Here is a 23,712-nt window from a genome sequence, read left to right as displayed (position 1 = left end):
AAAACTTTGGTTTTAAAACCGAGAACAAACCATGAAAATGATACTTATTGTTACAGAATTATTCCTAAAAATCAAATGATCCGTTTTAGGAATCAAATACCCTCTGATCTTAGTCCTCCCCGAAGGTGTTCAATGCTGTGGGTCTTGTGTGTATCTTTTCAACCTTGCTTTATACTGATACATATAAACATATGTATTGATAGAGTGTATATAGCGTTATTTTGTATATGTACAAATGTTTAAATATACATGAATATTATCAACTTTTGCACTTTGTTCTAGAACTTTCTTTTCTCTCTCCAGAGGATGTGTTTGAGACCTCATCATGTGAGTTCTTATAGACTAGCTCTCTCTTTTAAATCGACGTGTCCCTGGCTGGAGTTTCTGTGGACGTGGCAGGGTCACCGGCGGGCAGCATGTTCAGTTTAACAGACCCCGTCAGGGGCCCTCCTGAAGGCTGGCCCGGCATGCAGCTTCTGACAATCTGGGGTTATTTTCACCCTTGTCCTTTCCCCAGACGGCCCAGGGCCAGGCGAGGCCCGGATGCCTTCTCATCTCAGGTGGCACCTCCTGCGTGGATCCCGTGACCCTGTGGCTGTCACAAACCTGCACCACGAGCCTTGTGATCTGGGCTATTTAGGTAACCTCGCCGACCCCAACACACACACACACACACGCGCGCGCGCGTGCATACACACCGGCCCGTGGTCTCCCCATGCCAACCAGAGATTTCCAGGCCCGATCGTGTTCCTCTGCTTGGTGCTCCCGGCCAGCAGGCGGGCTGGGGATCCCAGGGGCTGTTCTATCCCCTGTTTCTGTCCAGAGCTTTTCCTCTTCCCCCGAACATTCCTCTGGCCGTCGCCCATGCCTGCGAGGTGCACCAGGCCTGGGGGCCTCCTCTCTTCCTTTTACATACATGTCTGCCTCCCCACCTAGCCTGTAATATCCTCAGAGTAGGGAGAGCATCTTGCTGGCCAGGTTCCCAGAGCTCGGCACAAAGTAGCTGCTGGGTCACTGGAGAATTGAACAACCGATAAATGAAATAACTGCAGCTACTCCACGCTGGGTTCTTCTCTGTTGGCACCACTCTTTATGTGCGTTTTCCCATTCAATCCACATGGCTATGTGAGTAGAAGCTGTTATTTTCCTTGCGAGGTAGGTGATTAGCCTTGTTTTATGGTCAGGAGGACCAAGGTTCAGAGAGCTTAAGCATGTTTCCCAAGGCCACACAGCAAGTTCCTCCATGGCCAGAATTTGAACTGGGGTGTGTGCCTGACTCCGCTGGTGACACATTCTACCTCTGCCATCTGACTAGGTCAAGTCTGAGAGTTCAGAGGTGAGACAGGTGGCATTTTCACCCTCAACTCCTTAGCCATTATTGGAAAGCCTTGAGTCACCCCGTCTCTCATCGGCATTACTGTGGATGCCTCCTAACTGGTCCCTTGGCTGCTCTTCACTCCCATCCAGCCAGTGGGATCTTTCTAAAGTATAAATCTGAATTGATCTCCCCTCTTCCCTTGCTCAAATCCTTTCCTTGGCGCCCCATTGCCCCAACTCCTTAAGATGTCTGACAGGCCCCACCTTGACCCAGATCTGCCTTTGTCTCCAGGCTCATCTCTCCTCACCCACCCCCTCCAGCCTCCATGTCCCAGCCATGCCTGGCTGCCTGCAGTTCTGCTGCTGCATCTCCCTCTTCCTCGCCCCAGGGACTTTGCACATCCTGCTGTTGCCACCTGTACCTCAGATAGAGCACCAATCACACTAGATTGTAATATCCCACTGTAGTTTGGAGCTGTCTGAAAGCTGGACTGAGATATTTATCATCATGACTCCTGGCACATAGTAGGTGTTCGATTAACATTTGGTGAATGACTGGGTAAAAAATTAAACTCCTGAGCATGGGGCCAGGTGGGTAGAGACTGGGTGAGTGAATCTGGGGGGCTCAGTTCAACCCCCTCCACCCCCCCAACTCCTAGGAATGCCACTCTAAGCCTTTGCTCTCAGGGTCCCAGTGACCCTGGACCAAACCCCTCCTCCCTCCTCCTTTTCCCAGCTCCCAGCCTCCAGCCTGTTACTGCCTCTCCCTGCCCCACCAATGCTGCTGCGTCTTTCACTGAAGGAGGGTCTGGCCCTTGTCATCAGGCTGCAGCTCCCAGCCGACATCGCCTGACTCTCTGCCCAGGGACAGAGCTTGTCTCAGCCAATAGCAGCTGCAGAGGAGAAGCAAAGCTTTACTGGCTGCTGAGGTGGTCCAGGCTTTGAGGCTGGACCCTACCCCATGGACACTGTCATTTCTTCTGTGCCTGGTGGAAGGACCTCACTCTGGAGCCACCCTGGATCAGCCCTGGAATGGGAGCAAAAGCCAGTGTTTTACTTGTCTGATGCCAGGGGAAAGAGCTTCTTGCCCACAAGATGGACAGGGAGAGGGCCAGGCAGGGGACAAGTGTCAGGTTCTAGACCAGTCTCATTCGATCTTCAAAACAGCCCTGTGAGATAAGCAGTCTTGGTCTCATGTTCTAGATGAAGAATCAGAGGCTCAGGAAGCTGTAGATGACTTCCAGTTGAGAGGCAGAAACCCCGTTTAAGAAAATTCCTTAAAAACAGGAGTGGGGCAGGGGCTGGCCTGGTGGTGCAGTGGTTAAGTTCACGTGCTCTGCTTTGGTGGCCCAGGATTCGCTGGCTCAGATCCCAGGTGTGGACCTAGCACGGATCATCAAGGCATGCTGTGGCAGTGTCCCACATATAAAGTAAAGGAAGATGGGCATGGATGTTAGCTCAGAGCCAATCTTCCTCAAAAAAAGAAAAAAACCCAAATGAGTGGAGACAGGTGCTTGAGATCAAGGCTTCTCAAACTCTGATGAACACATGGGTCACCTGGGGCTCTTCCTGAAATGCAGAGTCTGAATCAGCAAGTCTGAGGCAGGGCCTGAGAATCTGCATTCCCTATTTATTTTTATTGAGATACAATTGACATAGAACATTGTGTAAGTTTAAGGTGTACAGCGTGTGAATTTGATACATTTATATATTGCAACATGATTCCCACCCGTAAGTCAGCTGACATCTCTATCATGTCACATAATTTCCATTTCTCTTTTGCGGTGGGAACAATTAAGACTTAGTCTCTTAGCAACTTTGAAGTTTATGATACAGTATTGTTGACTATAATCATTAGATGCTGCGTTTCTAACCAACTCCCAGGTGACCACACTCCAGGCAAGGAAGGTACTAGATCAGTGTTTTTCAAATGTATCAACAAAACCTCTTTTTCCAAACGCACTCTTATGCCCTTAAGTTCTGGTAGCAACGCCGATTATTCGGACCTTAAGATCCCCGATAAGCTTGTTTAAAAGTCTGTGTAACGAAAAGCAACTCCCTAAAACCAACACATATTTACTGAGAACTTACTCTGTGCCAAATCCTACGGGGTTGTCTGTGTCCATCACATCTGTACCGGTTTCCTGGGGCTGCTGTAACAAATTACCTCAAACTTGGTGGCCTAAAACGGCCGCAATTTATTCTCTCACAGTCCTGGAAGCCAGAAGGCCCATATTAAGATATCAGCAGAGCCACACGTCCTTGGAAGCTTCTAGAGGAGAGTTCGTTTCTTGCCTCTGCCTCAGTTTCTTCTTTTTTTAAGAACATATTTATTTTATTTTATTATTTTTTCTTTTTAAAAACTTTATTTTGAGATAACTATAGATAATACAGGAATTTGTAAAACAATAATACAGGGGCGTCCTGAGTATCCTTCATCCTTCTGGTGTTGGCTGGCCATCCTTGGTGTCCTCGGCTTGTATTTCCCGCCCTTCCATTTCACGCCCCTCCTTCGCTGTGTCCCCAACCTCCCTCTCCTTTCTCTTATAAGGATACTGGTCATTGGATTCAAGGACTACACAATCCAGGATGACGTCATCATGAAATCTTTAACTTAACCACGTCCACAAAGACCCTATTCCAAATGAGCTCATAGTCATGGGTACCAGGGGTTACGACTTGGCCGTATCTTTTTGGGGGACATTGTTCAACCCTCAGCAAGAGGTGAGGATAGGAAAGAGAATTGAAAGCATCCAATTTGATACTGAACCCTGTTGATTGACTACTGCAGGGGGATGGCTGGAGGTGCCCACATCAACCGGCACCTTCTCCAGGAGCCCCCACAATGGGTCCAGCTCACGTCAACCTCTCCTCTCTCTTCCCGAATCCTCAGTACTGATTACATTGTCTCACTCTCCAGCTGTTTCCTGTGAAATCTAATATCACTGGCTGGACTGCGGGCTTCCACAGTACAGAGGCTGTGGCCTTGCAATGACTCGGTTTCCCACCCAGAACTTCTCTTGGTCCAGGACCAGGAGAGCTAGATTGACCCCTGTGGGTCCAGCCACGTGCTGAGAAGGCAGCGCTGGGAACAGGGCTTGGGGCTGGGGTGGGGCGTCAGGGACACAGCATTTCCGCCCACCCGGGGAGCATTGAAGGTGTGCACACCTCCAAGGTCAGCGATCAGGATGCGGCGAGACTGACCAGCTGAGAGACGGCTGCTCAGAGCTCCCCACAGACCTGGGCAAAACGCTTCTTCATCTTTTGGCACTTGGCTGGGGGCTGCTGGCTACTTTTAGCAGGTAAAGACCCCAGGGAAGCGCCCCTTGCCTGTCTGTCTTTACTGGTTCTTTATTTTTTCATGCCCCTTGTTAGCTAATAATCCATCCTTTCAACGCACCAGGCACTGGGATAGGTTTGTCACCCATCACAGGCTCAGAAAGCTGGCCGGCAGCTCCAGGGCCCATCTTAGGCACAGTGTCTCCTGAATCCCAGAGAGTTCTCTCCTCAGAGCTTTCTGGCACAAGTCCCTTTAAAAACAGTCCTGGGGACACCCCTTCCCCTGAGAACCCTGCTTCACCTGCCTTTGGGGGTATGCCAGCTGTTGCCTTCTTTCCAGCACAGGAAAGCTTCACGGCGAAGTCAAGCTCACCCTCCCTGACATCACTTTGGGGGCAACTTTGGTCCAAGCTCCTCGCAAACTGTGTTGGGGCTTGTGGGTCATGAGGGGCTGAGAGCCCAGGGCACAAACATTTGTCCTCTGGACTCTGCCAAAGTTCTCTGCAGAGATGAGAGAGGCAGGGGGCTGAGCCCCGGGTTACGCCTTCCCCCAACTGCCTTCAGGGTGTGTGGGAGGAGGGACCCTCTTCCACAGGGCAGCCCTTCAGAACTCTGAACGTTCTTACATCTTTCCTGACAGGTGATACCGCTTCCCCTTGTCCACCCATCCCTGGGCACTCAGTTTTCTAGTTGGTGGAAGTGTCCTCTTTCCTATAAAAGAACCATCCTCAGAATGCCCAAGGACCTCACTCTTCATTTATCTGAAGAAGGGAGGAGACAGAGGGGGAGGAGGAGGAGGAGGAGGAAAGGGGGGAGGGGGAGGAGGAGGAGGAGGAAGGGGGGAGGGGGGCAGGGAGAAGCAGGGAGAACCGTAGCCGAGCTCTGGTGACAGGCCTTGTGTCCTTTACTCTCAGGTTCCATACATTCATGAGCACATTCTCTCTCCCCTCTCTTTTGTCATCCTTCCCCTTATCTACTTATCTGTTGACTGCTTATAGAAGGGATGACAGGTTCCAAGCCATTCTTGCACATTCCTATGTCACCATGAAGTCCCTTCTTGTTACGGGTTGAATTGCGCTTCCCCCAACCTCCAAATCGTATATTGAAGTCCTGACCCCAGGACCTTAGAAGGTGACCTTATTTGGAAATAGGGTGATTGTAGACGTACTTAGTTAAGAGGAGCTCATACTGAAGTCGAGGGGGTGGGGGGGTTCAACAGGACGGGTGTCCTTATGGAAAGAACGCCATAGGAAGAGATGGACCCGCATAGAGGGAAGGTGATGCTACGGCGGAGAGTGCCACTTACAAGTCAAGGAACACCCGAGGCAACCAGAGCTCAGAGAGAGGCAAGTCACAGATTCTCTGCCACAGCAGAAGGAGCCATCCTGCCGGCACCTTGATCTTGAGCTTCCAGCCTCCAGAACTGTGAGCCGATAACCTTCTCTTATTTAAGTTGTCCAGTTTGTGGGAGTTTGCTATGGCAGCCCCAGCTAACACCTCTCTCATTCAACACAGTCAATACCCCATAGCCCAACTGCAAAGTGGATTGCTACTGCCCCTCGCATTTCGGAAGGGTGCCCAGCGATGTCAAGAATGTGCGTGGTATCCCTCAGCACTTCCGGGCCCAAGCAGCGGTGGAACTTGGAACATTCCCAGGCTGCCTCCTCTCTCCTTTCTGCTCTGCTGCATCTCCCACAGTCCGTGGGTGGAGACGACAGAGGGGACAAGGTGTCCCCTGGCAAGGGCTCTAATTGGCATGAGCTGGTCGTTCAGGCGAACTCCCTGTGGATAGCGGCCAAGACCCCAGGAGGGCCAGGGACTGAAGCCACCCACTTCAGTGGATCTCGCCACCCTGTGTGTGGGAGGACATCGCCATTAGGCTGTCAGCCTGGTGCTTCTCTGCCTATCAAAGTCATGGTGGAGAAAAACCCACTACCGCATCCCTTCTAGGAGGCAAAGTCATTGGGCAACCAATTTCCAATGACTGCATGGCCCACTGGCTTCTCCTATTATTAGACAGTCTCAGAATTCTAGGAATGAGACTGACCATCCGATTAAAGGAGGCCCATGTGGTATCATTAGCGGGTGTCGTCCCACTGTTCTCTGCTGCTGTGAGGAGAGCAGCCCACGTCACCGGCCAGGAGGATGGGCTCCAACAGGTTAGCTTATCGCACAGCCACACAGCAAGTCCCAGGGCTGGGAGCAGGGCAGGCCTCGGTCACGGTCCTTAGGTCCCCCTCCGACCTCTTACTGAGGGGTCCCACTGCGTCTACTCTGCTTCTGCTGTAGGCCCGCGAACTCTAGTCCAGCAAAGACACCATCTTACTACATTTTTCTTTGGGTGTCAGTGACAACTGGCCCCAAGTCACATTAATCCCTTCCCCTTAGGAACATGACTATTATAGTTAAATAGACCCAGGTTCGAATCCTGGCTCTGCCACTTTCTAAATGATCCTGGGTGAGTAACCTCCCTTCTCTGAGCCTCACTGTCTTCATCTGTAAAAGGGGGATTCTAGGTGGGGTTGCTCTGTTTGTTCAAAAAATGCCGCTGCATCTAAGAGGCTCCACGCAATGCTCAGAACATGGGGAATGTCCCAACAATGGCGGTGGCGGTCGCTTTTATCAATTCACAGATGTTTAGTGCATTTTCTTGCTTGTCCATAGAGACGTTCAAACCGAATCATCTATGGTCCCTTGGGTTTCCAAAAGCTGAGATCACTAAATGCTAATGTGAGCAAATGCAGGACTTACGCCATCCTCCTAAGACCCCAGTGGTGTGCAGACCTCCTGAGCTGGCACACGCAATTCAGGGTGTATGCGCATCTTCCTTCAGAGAGAGGTTCCAACTGTTGTCAGATTCCCTAAGGGGTTCCATGTCTACTACACAGGGATTGCCTCTGAGAATGGTCTGAGCAGGTCGCTTGTGCCCGAGAGCCAGAAGAAGGGACGCCCCCCCCCATTTACTGAGCCGTATGTGCCAGGCTGACATACACTGTCCCTATACTAACAATCGGGCCATGTAGGCATCGTGACTCTCATTTTCTGGATGAGAAAACGGAGGCTCAGAGAGCTCAAACTGGGAGGCAGACACTAGGTAGTCACGTGCCTGTCCCAGGGCAAGCACAGACCCGGGATGCCAGCTCAGGCCTATCTCATCCCAAGCTGGGTCCCATCCTGGGCACTGTGCTGCCTCTGGGAAACCGAGTGATGGGACCTGCCTGGAAAATGCTCTCCCTGCCCTTGGTCAGTCTCAGCTCAAGGTCCACACCGCAGAGCTCGCCAGGCACTGAGGCATCAGAAACCACGGGACGACCCCTCTCCATTTCTGTGCACAATGACCCTCACATCCATGGAGAACCCACTTCGCTAGGTAAGGTCTCCACCTGTCCTCCAGGAAGGGTTCATCCCTCTCTCCACTGTGTTCCCCTGGTAGCTGGCTTAAACCGCTCTTGGTCCCTCTCTCGCAGTCTGCTGCATGCTACGCCAGAGGCCACGTCGTTGTTGAAAGCCTAGATCAAGGAGGTGGGAAGAATTCTGGTTGTGCCTCTTATCAGCCGTGTGCCCTTGAACTACTCAGCTATCCTCTCTGAGCCTCACCTTGTCCATTTATACCATGAAGCTCATAGGACCTACCTCCCACCATGGGCTATTATGTTTTTCTTGTACTTTCTCCTCTCAGGACAACCTCTCTTCTTTCCCGCTCTGTGTCCTAGTCTCCTGTTAGTAAGAACTCAAAGGCAGTGATGTTGACTGCTATTGGCATTGTGTTATCTTTAGCTGAGGGCACATTTACATCCACCACTTTGCCCAAATTTTAAGCTCCAGGAAGGCAGCAACTGTTCCGCTCCACATCCATGGTACCTACCATACTTGCTCGGGTGTAATATATCCTTAAGAAACGTTTGTTGCTGGACAATACATGCAAAGAAAGTCCTGCGTACACCATTGATAATAAACATCTAAAATTCAGAGCCCCAAAAGCACTCCATAAAGGTACAAGTTCCAGGAAGTTTCAGAGATATTTTTGAGTGAAATATCCCCCCCATGGGTTACTGGGAGGCCTGGGGGAAGTTGGGGCATGAAATTAGCTTCAGGGCTACATGCAACAGGGCCAATCAAGTCATTCTATGGCACATGTTTTGATGTCTCCATCAAAGATGGAGTTTTAGGATGAAAGAAATACAAATCTTGTTTCTTGTGGCATTTCTTATTATTTACACCTTAATCAGGGACCAAAAGTTCAGCTTTCTTCTATCCTTCCAACCACTAATCTTCTCACCCATCTATGTATCCATCCCATCCTTTCAGTTCTTTATCCATCCATCCATCCAACCAACCAAATATCCATGCAAACATCCATCTATCCGTCCATCTATTCATCTGTCCATCCATCTAACCAGCCATCCATTCATACACCTATTGTATATCTATCCACCCACACACCCATGTTGAACATCTTTATCGAACACTTTCTAGCTTCCAGGCACTGTTGGGATCTAACATGGAATAACATATGGATCCCACCTTCAAGGAATTTATATTCTAGAGGGGGAGACACACAAGTAAATAGGCAACGTCAATTAAGTATGAAATGGGTTACGACAGGGCTGAGTACAAGAGGCTGTGGGAGGACACAGACCTAGGAGAGCCAGGCGAGACTCTCAGGCAGAGCTGAGGTCTAAGCTGAGGCAGGGAGGACCAGCAGAGGATGCTGTGGGGAGAAGGGCCTTCCAGGCAGAGGGAACCGCATGTGCAAGGGCAAGAGAAAGTATGCTGACTGGGGAATCGTGAGTGGTTCTGTCTGGCTGGATTACGGGAAGTGAAGGTGGAAGGAATGAGAGTTGGTTGGAGCCCAGAGCCTTAGGCTGAGTTTGAGTTTTGTCCCCCCCACCAAGGGACTCCGGGGGACTTGGATGGATGTTAAAGAGGTTTGAGTGAAGAGAGCAGGCTTCAGAAAGTTGTCTCTTGCAGGAAATCTCCCTCGCAGGAAATGGATTCCCTTTTTGAACTAGGAACAGCACGTAGGAGGCAAGTCATCAAACTCAAGAACAATACTAAAAAGCCTTCTTCCTTCGGAAGTTTGGTCTTGCTGTCTCCTTTCTCAGAATCATTTTACGCCTGGCTGAAAATCTAGTGATACTGGTGGAGGGTGGGGGGAGAGCCAATGATTCATACACTCATTAATATTCTCCCTGAAGAAGCTTCCTTGAAGCTCTAATGGGAAATTCAGACCCAAGACCAGGATTGAATTCCTATAGTCCATAATCATGGGCAATGATGTCTTCTGGCCAGTCAATAGGGATTAGCTTGCACTGCAAGAGTCCTATGCCGTCCCCTGGTCATAGTGGTTGGGGGCTTGTTGCCCAGATAGGCAGCCACTTCAGGGGGTACATCCATAACCAAGGGCCAGAGCACAGGACACAGACTTACTGCCACCCACTATGTGCCAAACACTGCGCTGGGTACAAGAGAAACTAAACCAGGTCCCCGCTTTCCAGAAGCTTATAATGATATGAGGTATACAAGGCCTAACATAAAAAGAGTGAGCTATTGATATTGACCAGGCAGGGAAAGGGAGGGGAGGAAAAGGAGCTGGAACACCAACATCTCATCTGACACAGTGTGGAGTCCAAATGTACCGCCTGTAGTTGATGGAAGAAGAAATAAAAGAGTAAAGGCATTTCTTCAAGTTGCCAAGGTAACCAATGGGAAACTAAAAATAGTGGTAGACTTATATTGAAAGGACAGGGCAGGAAATGTCAATAGATAAGGTCTAAGGTCTATAAATCAATAAATATCAAATATAAGAATGGCTTTTAGAGATCTGGAGATAAGCACAGAGGAAACAGCTAGAAAACAGAGGAACAGTAGCCCCAGGGAAGTGGGCTAAGTGTAGGAAGAGGTGGAGTGGGAAACTGCTCCCCACTGTAAGGCTTTCTCTCTCATTTGATTATTTTTTAACCATGTGTGTGTTCTTAGATAAAAGATTTCAAACACTGAAATAGAGCTAAATCTTAGCTTAACAGAATCAGTGGCGAAAGCCAAATGCACGGCACGGGCAGTTCCCAACATTGGATACAACTCAGACGGACTGTGAACTTGGACGGGAAAAATAATTACATCTTTGTTTCACTAACCTCTCTCTGAAATTTAGCTTTTGCTTTCATTTGAAAATAGACAAAAAGCCACATTGGTATTATCAGCCCTGTGGCTTCATCACCGATAGAAATCATAGGTATTTTCAAATCACCTTACAATTGTTGCAAATATCTCAAAATATTTATGCTCACCACTACTTCAAAATTATAGCATTTGCTAGACTCATCGTTAGTCTTGTTAGTTAATGCGTTAATAAAGAAGCACATACTCCCATATCACATTTGTTTCTTTCAAAGATATTTTGGTAACTACATATCAGTATAATAGGTTCCTTTGCAACCTTGTGTGAGATTTTTTATGCATTGAAAAACCTTCTTCTGAGATGGGGTCTGTAGGCTTCGCCAGACCACTTGGAATGGCAGGAGGCAGGTTGAGAACTTGCTTTAGAGACAGGAGAACAGCTGGCAGGTTAAGGCATTTGATAAAGTCTTCACAGGCAGAGAGCAGGACCCATGTGTGGATGGCATCTAGGACTTGGATTGACGGAGAGGTAGCTAGAGATGCTGATGAAGGGATGCTGCTGATGGTACAAAGGTAGAGTCACAGTGACAACACGAGCAGCCGGTGTAATTTACTGAGCTCACAAGGTTCTAGATGTTGCCCCAAGCCCTTTGTGACCATTATTGCGTTCAACTTTGACAATAACTGTAGGCAGGTACTAATATAGTTTCCCTCTTACAGCCCAGGAAACACAGCCCAGCCATGTTCAGGGACTACAGCTGAGGACCCACGGCCGGTAAGCTGTAGAGCTGGAATTCAGACTATGATCTGATGGACTCCTCAGCTTGTGCTCTTACTCAGTCGTCTACACTACCAAGTGTGGCGGGATGTCTTATTTTCATGTAACTGATAAAGACACCAAGGATCAGACAAATCAAGTGAAGCCAAGCCTAGGATCCCAGGGGTCTTGGGGAAAACCAGCTGAAGCTTTTTCCTTGCCCAGCTGCCTGCTGATTACTTCCTCACCCCTCCTGTCACTCCAGGGCTTGGGAAGCTGAAGGAACCCTGTGCCCGTTCTCTGGGCGTCACCATCAGGGCTCAAATCCTGCCCAATCTTCCTACGCACATCGCTGAGATCTTCCTTCCCATTTCAGCCATTGGAGCCCTCCTGGCATCAAACCTTAATGTCACCATAACTTCCCAGTTGGGCTCCCCAACTTTAATGCATTCTCCCCAAGACCGCAAGACACACTTGAACTTGAATTTCGGAAACTGGGGTCCCCTGGGGGTTCAAAAAACACTATGAGCATGTTTTAAGAGCTATAATTGTATTTTTATTTGCAAGGCATTCCCATCAGCCTTTCCTGGATTCACTGATAGCTTCTTACCACTAAGAAGTGCCACAGGATTCTAGTGACTGTTCTGTTGTGACGGCAACTGGGCTGAGCTGTCCTGCTTTAATTATAGTGCAATAATGAGAAAAGCTGTGGATGAAATACAGAAATGATCCTCATCGTGCCTGGTGAAGGCCGAAGGCTGGAAGGCCACATTGTATGGAGAGAGGATTTGCAGCAGTGCAAGGAGGGGGAAGTGGGGGAAATCAAGCCACCCCAGGGCCCACTGCACAGAGGCCAGTGGAAATCCACAGAGCCCTCAGGCAGCCTGTTGTACATGCGCGCTGAGAGCAAAACATCGCTCCTGCCATCGCGTACAGGTTTTGAATTCGAATTTTATCTGTTTTGCAATTGTGATTGTATTCAGTTTGTGGATCTGTTTTGCTTTTATAGGAATATAAGCATGAAGAACTCATTCCTGCCTTTTGCTGGTACACACTTCAGCAGCATCGTAACAAAAATATTTCATGGCAACATTGAGAGCGAGTGTTTAGGAATATGTGCACTTTAAAAGTAGTCCATGTCCGAAAGACACTGAGCCCTGTGCTGTTTTGCAGGCCACCCCCACTGCTCGAAAATTCTTGCCCATTTGGAATTCGTGTTCGAAATGCTTAGCCTGGCCCCTATATCCTGCCTGGGCCGGGCCCTCCACTGCAGACAAACAGGTCAGCTCAATATTCTTCTAGTCTGGGTCAGTTTCCAGCAATCGTAGGTAAGGGTGGGGTGTGCCTCTTCCTCAAATCAGCACCTAAAGCACTGCCCAGTGCCTGATAAATGGGAACCAAGGTGAAGGCTAGTGTTATTGCTCTCTCACAGGGCGGAGGGGAGAGATGGCCAATGGTAACACCCTCTCCTCATGCTCCTGTCTCTATATCTTACAACCTGGTCAAGAGAATAGAAGGGAAATTAAAGTAAAGGTGTCAGCCAGAGCAGATAAACACCTGCTAAGGAGATGAGGGAGACTCTGTGATGCCATGGGAAAGAACATTCTGGACTGGAAAACACTCAATTTGCGGGGTATAGCCTAGCGCTGTGTGACCTGGGACAAGCTACTTACCCTGTATGAGCCTCTGGTTCCTGTACGTTCAATAGGACTAAGGATCATTCCAGCCTGGCCCATGTCATGGAGCAGGTGGGAGGACCAATCGTCATGGATGTGGAAGGTGTAAGTGACAGCAGCATGAAGGGCTGCCATTATTATTGCTAGAGTGACCATGACTAGGCAGAGTTGGGGAGATGCTCAGAGAGCCAGTGAGGGAGGGAGAGACAGGGACAGAGAGAGGCAGAGAGAGAGAGAGAGAGTCTCTGTCCCCTCCCCAGAGCTAACTCAGGCACAGTCCCCAAGAGACTTTCTCCAAGGTCACTCTCTCAACTGGGTTCATCTCACATAGACTTCCTGCGGCTGCCTTGCTGGCAGCTGAGGTCCCAACTGGGATGCTGGAAGGGTCCTATCACAGCCCCATCAGAAGAGCAGGGAGAACCCGTGTGGCGGACACAGCTGTGACTGCCCAGAGCAAGGGATGCCCAAGGCTGCTCTGTGCTCAGCTCAGACCACACTGGGCTCACAGGGGCCTGTAGCTCAGCATTGACCCTCAGTTCTTTCTAGAGATATGTGCCCCAGGAGAGCCCTTCTATGCCACACCCCTCAGCTCCCCAGTAGAGGAGGAGAAGGAATGAGATGCTCTTTAGAGGCACCGAGAATGTGAGCAACTTGATGGCGGTAGGTGAGGGATGTCTCATCCATTTCTGCAGTCTCACAGCCCAGTAAGGCAGGAAGAGAGTCAATGTTCAATGCACGTTGGATGATTAAAGGGTAGATGGATGGATGGATGGATGGGTGGGCAGGCAGGTAGACAGATGAATGGACAGAACACTGGGTGGATGGATGCATAAATGGGTGATGGATAAATGAATGGATGGATGAAAGGATGGACAGGTGGATTAACAGATAGAGAGTTTGACGGTGTGAAAGAAAGAGTTCACACGGCAGGCCCGAGACGGCTGTCCTTAGAAAGGCTTGCTTGCCAGGTTGGCCCTTGGCTGGCATCTAGGAACTTGGGTTTTGGGAGAGTTTCCACCATTCCTAGAACTAATAAGTAGCTCCATGTGCCTAAACTTTGTACAATACGATTTATGTTGAACACCTGTTTTTCCTCCAGGAATCTGGAATTTTGGTATGTGTTAGGCAGAGAGTACCTACATGACCATCCACCGATAAAAACGTTGGGCACTGAGTCTCTAATGAGCCTCCCTAGTAGAAACAATTCCACACATGTTGCCCCAACTTGCTGCTTGAGGAATTGAGTGTGTCCCCTGTGACTCCACTCAGAGGGAACTCTCGGAAGCTTGCTCCTGGCTTCCTCTGGACTTTATCCCAGGCACCTTGTCCCTTTGTGGATTCTGCTTTGTATCCTTGCACTGTAATAAGTCTGTGAATGCGACTATATCCTGAATCCTAGAGTATCATCAAACCTTGGGATGGTCTTTGGGACCCCAATCACAGATGGCCAGACAGATAGATGAATGGACAGATGAACTGATAAATGGATAAATGGATAAATGAATGAATGGATAAACAGATGGATGGATGGGTGGGTAAATGGAGAGACAGTTGGATGCATGGATAGATGAAGAACTAGGTGGATGATGGATGGACAGATTAATGACAGGACAGATGGATGAATGGATGGATGGGTGGACAGTTGGATGGATGAGTGGATAGATAGATGGATGAATGGATGGATAGATAGGTGAGTGGGTGGATGATTCATTCGTGTGTGTGTGCATGTGTGTGGTTGGATGGGGTAAGAAGTGGGGGAAGGATTGGGCTAAATCTTTCAGATGCTCTAAAGTCCAAGGGTTTTAATGGCCACAGGAGTTCCTCAGAGTCAAGACAATCCACACTTAACCTCCTCGTCAGAAATGAGTCAGTGCCTGGGAGATTTTTGCTTGGCAGGTCAGAATGTAATAGGGTCACCACTTCCCATATATTCATGCAGGGACCTGGAGGGCCAGCTGTAGGTGTTGTGGTGCCCATGTGAACAGGAAGATCATTTGGGGTCATCAGCTCAGCAAGCAGGATCAAGTGGGCGGAAGAATGCCAATTTTGTTTCCTGAATCTGTGAGGATTGCTGGCCAACAGCACTGCCAGCTTCCTTAAGATTGAATTTGTTTTCTCTGCTTTGGGGTTCGACTCTGTGAAAACATTTGGTCTTTGTTTGAGATCGTTTGTTTTTCTTTGTGAGTGTTAAATGTCTCCTTATGATGCATTGTTCTGAGGGGATCATGGTAAGCGTTGCAAACCAATTTTTTTCCTAACTGGATTTTCTTGCATAATGAGCTTCACTTTGATTTAAACATTTTTTATAAAAATTTTCCTCTTGATTGAAAAGTGATTTTTAAAATGCATTTGACAGGGAGGGGTGAGGGATGTGTTAACGTTCCAGTCTCGTTTATTTCTAATGAAGTGGAAGGAAAGTGGAACCCAGGGGAGAAATAGGATAAAAAAAGAAAGTAATAAAGTCAAAGGAGAAAGAAATAATATAATGGATGGATGTGAGCTTCGAACGGGCATCTTCTTACCTGGGTAAGCATTGAGTTAGAAGAGAGACAGAAACGAATAGTCAGAGCCGACCTCTGGCCAAAGACCAGATCCTGTGACTCAGAGACATGGCCACCATCTCCCTCTGGGCCCGTGGGCCTCAGTTTCCACATCTGTCAAATGGGATGAAGCCATCTTCACAGGGCTGCTGTGAGGGCCCCAGGGAATAAGGAACGGGAGAGTGCAAGCTGTAGGGTGCTGTGCACATGTGAGGTGGAGGGGGGGAAGGGTGGACTGAACGAGCTTCAAGACTCTAGCTCGAAGAATCTGGAATTTGATGAAAATACATTGACACACACACACTCACAGGTACAGTCACTCACACACATGTTCACAGGTACAGACTTCGACACACATACACACTCACAGGTACAGACACATACACACATGTTCACAGGTACAGGTGCATTCTCCCACATGGTTAGATATACACACACTTCCCTCACACACCCTCTCACACACTCATTCTCACACACCCTCACACATGCCATATATATACCACACACATGCAAGCTCATTCTTACACACCCTCACACACCCAACTCCTCGTACACCCCCCCACAGGTGTTCCCTCACACACATACATGCTTATATACACACAACACTCTTTCTCACACACATGCCTTCAAACACAGCTTTGCAAGCATACAAGCCCTCACACACACATCCTCACACACATACATTCTTTTTTTTTTTTTTTCCAAAGATTTTATTTTTTCCTTTTTCTCCCCAAAGCCCCCTGGTACATAGTTGTGTATTCTTCGTTGTGGGTTCTTCTAGTTGTGGCATGTGGGACGCTGCCTCAGCGTGGTTTGATGAGCAGTGCCATGTCCGTGCCCAGGATTCGAACCAACGAAACACTGGGCCGCCTGCAGCGGAGCGTGCAAACTTAACCACTCGGCCACGGGGCCAGCCCCACACACATACATTCTTGCACAAAACTCCCCACAATCATTCATACACACACAGACTCTCACAACCCTCTCATTCATATATGCCACCCCATCCTCACACACGTCCCCCCGGCATCCCCCTTATACACACCTGCACACCCGCCCCCGTGACAATCCTCCATACACAGCCCTGCACACACGTCTTCACACACAATGTTCTTCAAATCAGCCAGTCACTCGCGGAGCTCCACATCCCCTCCCCTCTTCCAATTGAAAGCAGAGTGTGTGCTCTCTCCCCTCCCTGCCAAGCCCGTGTCCTCACAGCCCTGCCACTAGGCCTCTCCTGCGATGCCCAGAAACTGCTCAATGCTTTCCTCTTCCTGACCCCTCAGTGGTGTCCCTCTTTCTGTACCCTGTCCTTGGCATTTGATGGCCCCACCATGAACTCTGAACTCCACAGGCACAGGGGTCCTTTCTGTCTTTTTCATGAACGCATCCTTAGAACCTAGCACGTAGCTGGTGTTCAAGAAATATTTGAATGAATGAATGAATGAATGAATAAGGGTGTGAGACCTAGGGAGGGTGATGACCTGCTCAGGCCAGGGCTCTGGGCTTTGGGAGGGAGTCATGGAGAGAAGATGGGGGGGGGGTCTGCCCCCTCTTGGTCAGTCCCAGCGCCCTGCCCCCTCCAGCTCTTAGCCAAGCCATGGGCCCCTGGGTGCCAGCTCTGCCCAGTGCACACACACCCCATGTATGCCTCCTCCTGAAGGAGCCAAAGTACTGAGAATGTTCAGGACGTGCCCTGGCAGCCACTTCCGGCTCACCTCCGGGGCCTCCCGGTCCCTCTGGAGTTTGCAGGACAGGACCCGGGTTCCTCAGGAACACAGACACTCTATCACCTGCCTGAGCCTCCATCCACCAATGTTGCCATCTGCGTCGCCCCAGTAGCGACCACGTGCCAGGAACTGGGCTACTCGATTCTGACACAGATCCTACCAGCCCTTCTAGAAGGGAGGCCCGAGTAGCATCTGCATCTTAGAGCCTACTTAACAGAGGCTCTCGGAGCCCAGCAAATGGCCCGATGTCAACCGCTGGATTGGAACTCAGGCTCCGAACTCTTCAGTGCCGAGTCTCCCTGACTCCCACACGGGGTCTGGCTCCCCGCTTCTGGGCTCCCTCAGCCTTCTGTGCTTCTCCACTGAGGCAACGCACCCCCCATAGGTCCTCATCTGTCCTCTGTCTGGACCCCACTGAGCCCGGAACGGGCTCGGGGGGCCAGCGCACCCGTTTCCCAGCTACTGGTCTTTTTTCGAGAGAATTGCCTCAGGCAGGGGAGCGGGTTTGCAAGGGAATTACGACACCTCTCCTTCCTACTGGGGACAGCCTGAGCCAGTGACTGGCTGACAGGGGATACAAAGGCCCACCCCCTTGCCTCGGGAGGGGTCCGCTCTGGGGCAGCTTAGCTCCAGAGCTCCCCGCGGGATGGAGCTGAGGCAGGTCCAGCTGAGACCCGAGCCTTCCTCCTGCTGCCCTCTCCTGCTTCCCTCACTTGCCCTTTTCTAGAAGGCACTCCCTCCGGACACCCCATGCACAGAGTCGCATCTCAGACTCTGCTCCTAGGGAATCTGACCCCTGAATCATTGCGACCACAGCACCAAGGCCAAGCGGACAGTCAGAGCTTCACGTGCATTCCTGAATGACTGAGCCACTTCTCCTGCCCTCCACACCAAGCCTCTGTTCTAGTCACACGGGCCTCCGTGTCAGGTGGGGCTGAGAATCAGTCCTTGGCCAAGGGGAGGAGCTTGGTCTTCCGTAGTCACCTCTCTGTCCCAAGTGTCTAGACCAAGGCCTGGCACATAGTAGGAGCTTGGCGAATGTTTGTTAAATGAATGAATGCCTCACCTTCCCTCTGCCCAGATGTCTGCCCTTCTCAGTTCCTATCCAGGTTTCCTCCAAACCTTCAAGGCCACCTCAGCCATCACCTGCCAGGCATCCTCACCTGCCAGGTATCCTCACCCGCCATGGTCATCCTGGCTGCCTTTGACATTCTACCAAAGTGCTTTGCCAGCTGCCCACATGCCTCAGGTGTTCACTGAGGGACCTCAGGGGCCCCCCCGAGGGCAGGGGATCAGAGGGAGCCTGGACTGGGCTGGGCAGGACCCACACCCTAGTTTCACCTAGAACAGCTCTGCTTCAGTCTATTTTCAGGAGATTCTGTTTGAACCAAAGTGCTCTCTGGCTGCAAAGACTAAGCAGCCCTCTGCTAGCTTCACTTTCTATCTGCTCCCCCCCAACCTCGACACAGGGCACATCCTCCCTCATGCTGCCTCGTCTAAATTTTCTTTGTAGATGTCCTGTTTATGTCCTCATCTAGACCGGAACTCCTTGAAGGCTCCCGCCTAGAGGCTAAAAGCACGGGCTTTGGAGTCAGAAAGGCCTTGGGCAAGTGGTTAAGCCCCTTCCAGCCTCCGTTTCTATAGCTGTGAAATGGGAAAGCAATAGAGTTACCCTCTGAGAGTTGGGCAAGAATTCAACATGGTGAATCATGTCAGGGGCTAAGCACAGTGCCTGACTCATGGCAAAGAATAAATGGTATTTTTAAAATTTTTAACTATTTTTTGGGGGGGGGGGGTTGTTTTTAGGAAGATTGGCCTGGCACTAACATCTGTTGCCAATCTTCCTCCTTTTTTTTTCTCTCCGCAAAGCCCCAGCACATAGTTATATATCCCAGCTGTAGGTCATTCTAGTGCCTCTGTGTGGGATGCTGCCACAGCACGGCCTAATGAGCAGTGCATAGGTCTGAGCCCAGGATCCTAAGCGGCGAACCTCAGGCTGCTGAAGCAGAGTGCATGAACTTAACCACTGGCCCATGCAGCCGGCCCTAAATGGTAACTTCTAGTATTTATTAATTACCTGAGCAAGTGCCTTGGGCATACTTGGTAATTAATTAATCGTCAAAATTATCATACTTTCCTTTGGAAAAGGAAGTTAAAGCACGGGTGTGTGTGGGGCTCATCTTGTCCGGTGTGGACCTTTCCCAGGGACCTAAGAGGGTACATCAGGGTCGTGATCACTGGGGTCTAGAAGAAGCCACCAATTCTAGGTGGACACTGGGGACATTCTAAGTGGCAGCCGCATGGCTAAATAGGGCCCTCATCCTTTGCTGTGAAGGGATCAGAGAAGGAAGCCCAATGTCCTCCTGCTTCTTAAGCATCTGCCTTTCGTCCAGACCCAGGCTCATTGTGGAGAGACGGTAAGGAGAGCTGGCAGAGACAATGGGTTCTAATTTTCCAGATTCGCTCCTGTATCTGCCGCAGAACCGGGTGCACCGTGGACGCTCGAGAAATATCATGGGGCGAACAAAGGCACAAAGGAATGGATGAATTTGAGATCTACCATGAAATTTCAGCACCTGGTATAGGTGTCTCTCCATAAATATTTTTGAGTGAATGGTGGAATTCTAGGTTCGCTATCACAGTTTCAGTTCTGACCTGAAGTCCTAGCCTGGAAGAGGCCTGTGATGAGAATTTATGGAGCGAATGAACTAGATCCAGTATTTCCCAGAAAGCAGCTGAGCGTCAGCTGCGGTTGCCCTCCCCGCTTCCCCACTCGGCCCAGACTCACAGACACGGCTTCCAGAGACGGGGCCCTCAGGTCCCGCCACCCGCCCTGCGTGGCCTCAGCCAGGTGGAAACGGGGTCTGGGAAGCAGAGCAAGTTAAGCTCCTTGAGGTGCACAACTGAGAGACGGTTTGGCTGGCTCAGCAGGGAGCTCATGGGCGCTGCCGTCGGGGAACATTCACCCCCCGAGATGGACTGAGCTGGAAGGAGTGGACCGCAGTGACCCAGCGACAGAGCCAAGGAGCCATCATCTGCACGGCGTTGGCATCAATACAACCATGCACATGCACACCGATGGGGACATGTGGCTGTGCCCTGCTGGGCACAGGGCTCTCTGCCCATGACCCAGCCTTCCTCCCCAGGCCACGCGTTGGAGGTGCTGTCCAGAGCAGGCTCTGGTGGTTCACAAAGGGGGTCCTGCTCAGCCTCCAAATGCACCCCAGATGGCACAAGCGTGTGTACACACACTCAGCATGGCTCCATCTCTCTAGGCCCCCATCCTGCCCCAAACACATCTTACCTTCGCCCTAAGCGGGCAGTGGCCACAGACCACCTGGTGGCACCACCAAGAGATAACACCATCTGTCACATGGCCCCCCTTTCACGGATAACAGGACCCCTGTTAGCCAGGAGCTGAGGCTTAGCGTTGACATTGCAGGCCCAGGGACAAGTCATGTGGCACCTCCCTGCTTGGGGGTCCTGGAGCTGTCCCTCTCTGTGACCTCCCAGTCTGCACCTGGGCAGCAGCTGCCCCCTCATTTCCCCTGCTGGGATTTACTCTCCACGGGAACCAGGAGGCGGCTCAGACCCTGCAGAGCTGCCCAGTCTGCAGGCTGGACCAGTGTCCTCGGAAGCATCTGTGGATCCTGGGCCAGGGCCCTACTTGGCCCCTGGCCGTGCTCCAGGACATGTGGCATTCTGAAGCCAGAGGCCTCCCCGTGAACTCCAACAGCTTCCCCGTGCCTGCGTCCTGCTGGGGTCTCAAGCCCGCCAACGTAACAGGGCCACCGCCCAGCATGAGCTCCAGGGCTGGCAGCTTGAAGGAACACAGCCTTAGAAGGCCACGGAGGCCGGCACAAAGAACTGGCTGCCCTGGGGGGTGACAAGGAGAATTGGGACCCTAAAGCCTCGATCTGTGCCGGCTGGTCCCTCATCCAGCCATCAGGTCTCCTTCAGCCAGTCTAGGGGTGGCCGCTGCAGCTGTGCAACCTGAGGCGAAGGACACTGGGCTGGCATTTGGTCCCCTTGGGTACCCTTCAGCTAAGGCCAAGGCAAAGGGGTCAGGGATGCTGGGAGGCCCCACAATGCCCCAGGAGAGCAAACCACACGATGCGCCCCCTCCCCATGATGCCCAAGCAGGGCTCGCCAGCCCGCCTGCCTGGGGTACTCACCGGCTCCGGCGAGCCTCCCCCTGGCGTGGTGGTGACCGCCCCCTCTCAGGCAGGGCTCCCCATCTGGAGAGGCCAGCAGCACTAATCAGCTGCCTGGCGTGGTGCGGCCGAGTGGCTGGGGTTTAATTGACACCAGGTGGCCCCTCCCCAGGGGCAGGCTGGGAGGCGGCTCTGCCGGGCTAGGAGGCCAAGGCCTGGGCAGGGGGGCTGCACCCAGGCCCAGCCGGTTCTGGCCTCCCCGGGAGAGACAAGGGCGGCCAGGCTGCCCCCGGCCACCCCTCCCCTCCTCTCCTGCTGGCCGCCTTCAACGCTCACCCCAGCCCTGATTCCCTAGGCTCTGACCTTTCATTTCAGAGGCAGCAGCGACAGCGACAGCGTCTGCCCAGGAAGAAGGTGGCTCAGGTTTCCCCCTCTCCAGATGGCTGTGGGCAGCCAGGAGTGCATGCACTAGGTCTGCAATGGCCGGGCTGGGCCTGCTAGATCCCGAGGAGGCCCACCCACTGAGGTTGCAAAGGAGCCCCCAAACCATCTTTTATTGAACACTTACTACGTACCAGGCCCTGTGCAGTGCCACACTCTCCCCCATTAAACATTTCTTGCCCCGAGAGGTGGGTATTTATGACCCCCATTCTGCAGATGAAGAAACTGAGCTCAGAGAAGCTAAGCTTCTTCCCTTATGTCACACAGCAGGAGAGACACCAAGTCGGGGATTTTTAACCACCAGCTGCAAAGTGGGTCATCATTTTTCAGATAAAGAAATTAAGGCTCAGAAGAGGAAGTCAGTTCTCAAGGTCAGGCAGCAAAGTGTGGAATTTGGATTTTCTCCCAGACGTGTTGGGCCAGGCTGCTTGGAAAAGCAAAGTCCACTGCTGAAACATAAGCCTTCTCTCCTGACCCACATGAGTCTCTGCTTATATTAGGGCTCCAAGTTTTAGCCATGGCTGAGGTTTAAGGGGAAGAACACTGGATACGGAATCAGAATACTTGCTGTGTGACCTTGAGCAAGTTACTCTCCCTCTCTGGGCTTTGTTGCAGCTGCAGTGAACACCAAATGGGACACCATGTTGAAAGGGCTCTGTAACTGGGACTCACAGGGCAGGATTGGGGGGTGCAGAGGCAGTCCCTATTCTGCCCCAGGAGCCCTTCCTAGAGATCTCCACGCCTCTCCTCTCCCCTCACTGCCAGGGGCAGCAGGACCCAGCAGTGAAGAGCACACAGAGGCTCTGCAACACAGACTCGGGGTCAGAGCCTGGCTCTGCGCCTCGCCAGCTGCACGACCTTCAGAGGTCACTTCGCTTCTCCGGGTCTCAATGTCTCGTCTCTGAAATGTGCTAAGAGCTGCCTGCGCTCTGCGAGGACACACGGGAATCCGCCCAGTGCCCACCTCTTTACTCATCAACACTTACTGAACACCTACTGTGTGCGGGTCACCCTGCTGGGGACATAATGGCGGACAAAACAGAGTCAGTCTCTGCCCTGGTGGTGGAGACAGACAGGAAATTAAAACACACACAAATAAATATGTAATTCTGTGTAGTATGTCCTCAGAAAATAGAAGAGGCTGTTTTCGTTTGTACCTTTGTTCAACAAGAGAACTCACGGGAGCACCCACTGTGTGCCAGGTTCTGTTACAGGTACGGGGCACACAGCAGTGAGCAGTGGGGACAGGTTCCTGTGCCTGTCTGCTGGGAGCGCCCCTCGGGGACCTCCAAGGTGGCCTGTGGGATTCCAGAACGTTCTCAGGTCTAAACCTCAGTGGGGCTCATGGGCTCCTTTTGGTCTGACTTATAGGCACCCTGGCAGGCAGCTCAGCCCCCTGGCCCAGACCCAGACCCCATGTGGGTTGGGAGAAGCCGAGCCCGTGACTCAGCCAGTCTGGACTGTCAAGCTGAGAAGGGAGCAGGCAGCTGGCCGGGCTGTCAGCCCAGGGCCACCCCACCCCCCTGAGCCAGACGTGGGGCAGGTGCCCAGGGCACGGACTGAAGCTTCAGGATGGCAAGGGAAGGGCTCTGAGCTCAGGTGACTGCACCCTGGGCCCTGGTGGTGAGTCACGAGGAAAGAGAATATTCTTGAAAGAAACTGTGAGAAATCACAGAGTCGGCTGCCCTGTAAGGGAAT

At 51.3% G+C, this 23,712-nt stretch overlaps 1 protein-coding gene across 2 annotated transcripts in view; it reads right to left on the bottom strand.

The window, feature by feature from the left end:
- The window catches only part of NOS1 (nitric oxide synthase 1), a 175,263-nt gene extending 153,330 nt beyond the window's left edge, over positions 1-21,933 (bottom strand). Inside the window, exon 1 of one of the 2 annotated variants that reach the window (XM_070275423.1) lies at positions 21,595-21,933. The gene's annotated coding sequence lies outside the window, so the exon portion shown is untranslated. The remainder of the gene's footprint in view (positions 1-21,594) is intronic. The other variant, XM_001914970.6, reaches the window with a different exon arrangement.
- Between the last annotated feature and the right edge of the window lie 1,779 nt (positions 21,934-23,712).

Source organism: Equus caballus, chromosome 8 (genome assembly GCF_041296265.1).
Source record: "Equus caballus isolate H_3958 breed thoroughbred chromosome 8, TB-T2T, whole genome shotgun sequence".
Lineage (NCBI taxonomy): Eukaryota > Metazoa > Chordata > Mammalia > Perissodactyla > Equidae > Equus > Equus caballus.
This window is presented reverse-complemented; position numbering and strand designations above follow the sequence as displayed.